Source organism: Cupressus sempervirens, chromosome 4 (assembly GCF_028749045.1).
Source record: "Cupressus sempervirens isolate cs-2001-9-10 chromosome 4, ASM2874904v1, whole genome shotgun sequence".
In the NCBI taxonomy this organism is placed as follows: Eukaryota; Viridiplantae; Streptophyta; class Pinopsida; order Cupressales; family Cupressaceae; genus Cupressus; species Cupressus sempervirens.
Window position 1 is genome coordinate 901565618 of NC_143121.1, and position 3571 is coordinate 901569188.

A 3571-nucleotide genomic window follows, 5' to 3' on the forward strand; every position below is an offset into this window, starting at 1 on the left:
TCAAAGTTGAAGCAAACCAAATCAGTTAATGAGTATATAGAATAATTTCAAAAAGTGGTTGTTATGGTACCTGATCTGAGTGAAAAGAGGATCGTTTATCTTTTTCTTGATGGTTTAGAAGATTCTGTTAAGGGTTTGGTTAAGGCTTTCTCACCCTCAACCTTATAGGAAGCTATCAAAAGAAGCTTGCAACTTGAAACTTCCGTGCCTATGAAATCAATCACTAATCAAAAACCCCCAAATCTTTGGCAACATAAGGGAAATTTTCAGAAAAAGACTTTCCCAACACTACCACCAAAAGATGTGACAAATGTGGCAAAAAAGAAGGTAGATGAAGAGACTAGGAGTGAATTACGAAGGAAAAAGCTTTGTTTTACTTGTAGAGAACCATGGGTTCTAGGACACAGATGTTTGGGGAAAGGTCAAGTGCACTATATTGAAGTTGCTTTAGAATCTGATTCAGATGAGCATGAGGAATTTCATGATACTAAGGAGGAGGTAGAAGAAGAGAAAGTAAAAGAAATCAGCAAGGATGGCACTTTAGCAGCATTATTAGGAGTCCCAAGATACCATCCCTTCCGAATTTGAGGGGTACTAGCAGGGAAAAGGTTGACTGTTCTTCTTGATAGTGGGGCAACTCACAATTTTATTGATGAGGGATTTGTCATGAAAAGAGGGCTTAAAGCAGAAGATTTTGAGGGATTCAATGTTACTGTAGCTTATGGATTCACTATGCCTTGCACACGGGTGGTGAAACAACTCAATATGTCCTTAGGAGATTATGAGTTATGTGATGACTTCTATGTGGTTGGTATTGGGGAGACAGATCTTGTATTGGGTGTTCAATGGTTGCACTCTATCGGAGGCTATTACATGAACCATCAAACTATGGAGTTTAAATTTCATTCCAATGGGAAAGAAGTCATATTGAGAGGGTTATCGAATGTAGCACCTAAGGCGGTCTCTGTAAAGAGGATGGAGAGGACTTTTCGAAGAGGACAAGTAACATGGGCAACAGGAGTCATAATCCAACCAACAAGCTCTCCAAAGAATCAAGGTAATTTCCATTTTGAAATTCAAAATATTCTTGATAAGCATAGTATAGTTTTCAATGATTTGCCTCCAGGATTACCACCAGATAGAGGTTTTGAGCATGTTATAGAGTTAGAACAGGGTGCCAAACCAGTTATAACAACCCCATACCGCCATCCAAGAGGTTATAAGGAAGAAATTGAAAAAACTATTAAAGAACTCCTGGACATGGGATTCATAAGGCCTAGCTCTAGTCCATTTGCATCATCTGTGGTACTTGTCAAGAAAAAGGATGGTACAATGAGAATGTGTATAGACTACAAGGCTCTAAACAAGAAGACCATAAAAAATAGGTATCCCATACCACGCATAGATGAACTCATTGATGAGTTACATGGTGTTGTATACTTCTCAAAAATTGACTTAAGATTAGGCTACCATCAAATCCGAATGAGGAGTGAAGATGTGGAAAAGACTGCTTTCAGATGTCACTATGGGCACTTTGAATATCTTGTTATGCCATTTGGTCTCACTAATGCACCTGCAACATTCCAATCTTGTATGAATAAGAGATCCTATATTTGGGACATATTATAAGCTCTAAAGGAGTACAAGTTGATCAACAAAAAATCCAGGCAATTTTGGATTGGCCTCCACCCACTAATCTTACACAGTTGAGAGGTTTCTTCGGGTTGTGTAGCTACTATAGGAGATTTGCTAAGAGATTTTCTCAGCTTGCTGCCCCCTTGACTGATTTTACAAAGAAAGGAGCTTTTGTTTGGACAGAAGAGGCACAAAAAACATTTGATAAGCTTAAGGAGGTAATGAGTTCATGCCCTGTGCTTGCAATTCTAGATTTCTCTTTACCTTTTGTTGTTGAATGTGATGCTTCTGGAGAAGGTATAGGGGTTGTCCTAACTCAAAGGGGACATCCAATAGCATTTGAGAGTCAAAAATTAAATCAATCAGAGAAAGGGTACTCCATCTATGATAAGGAAATGTTGGCAATCATGCATGCACTTCATAAGTTTAGACAATATTTGGTATGTGGGAGATTCATTGTAAAGACAGACCATAATAGCCTCAGGTTCTTCTTGAACCAAAGGGATTTGAATGATCGTCAACAAAAATGGGTAAGCAAATTGCAAGCTTATGATTTTGATATTGAATACATGAAAGGAAAGAATAATGTGGTTGCTGATGCTCTCTCAAGAAAGCCCACTTTGTGTTCCTTATCATCTATCTCTGCTGATTGGAAAGTCTCCATAATTTTAGAGTATGCTAAAGATTCATTTGCCACCAAGATTTTGGATAAGTTAGTGGATGATAACAGGTACAAGGTTGTTGATGAATTGATTTATTACAAGAATAGGATCTTCTTAGTGCCAGGGTCAAAAACTAAGGAGAGGATATTGAGGGCCTTTCATGACACACCTTTGGCTGGTCACCAGGGATACTTCAAGACATACAGGCAAATTCAAGAGCGGTTTTCATGGAAGGGTATGAAGGAGGATGTCCTTAAACACATTAAGGAATGTATGGTATGCCAACAAAGCAAGAGTGAGCAAAATTTTCCTGCAGGGTTGTTGCAGCCACTTCCTATTCCCGAACAAAAATGGGAAAGTATTTCCATGGATTTCATCACTGGGTTACCCAAGGTTCAAGGTAAGGATTTCATATATGTGGTGGTAGATAGACTAACTAAGTATGCACATTTCTTTCCTATCACATCTGATTTCGAGGCATCACAAGTGGCCGAATTGTTCTTCAAGGAAATTTTTAGATTACATGGTTTGCCTAGAAACATTGTTAGTGACCGGGACAGTAGATTCCTCAGCTCTTTTTGGAAGGAGCTCTTTCATTTGGTAGGAACTGAACTCACTCCCAGTACTAGCTATCACCCTCAAACAGATGGACAAATAGAGATAGTTAATAAATGGATAGAAGCATATTTGAGGAACTATGTTTCAAATCAACAACATGCTTGGGTGAAATGGTTACACCTAGGGGAGTATTGTTACAATACATCTCATCACATGTCTATTGGTATGCCTCCTTTTTGTGCTCTTTATGGTTATGATGCCCTTTCCTTTGTTGATCTAATACTTTTCGATAGCAGAGTACCCGCAACAAGTGATTTCATCAGGCAAAGCCAAGACATAATAAGGTCCCTCAAGGATAATCTACAACATGCACAAAACCAACAAAAGATATATGCTGACAGGAAAAGGATTGAAAGATCTTTTGAGGTGGGAGATTTAGTATTTGTTAGGTTGCAGCCATATAAGCAAAACACCTTGAAGAGAAGTGGGGCAGAGAAACTCAAGCCAAGGTTCTATGGGCCTTATAAAATCATCAAGAAGGTAGGAGAGGTAGCTTATGAATTGGAGCTCCCACCAAACAGCAAAATACATAATATTTTTCATGTATCTTTCTTAAAGAAGGTTCTAGGCCAGCAAACCATAGTATCTACAGAATTACCACCTCTTTATGATGAAGGGAAATTAGTTTTGATACCAGAAGAGATTTTGGATACAAG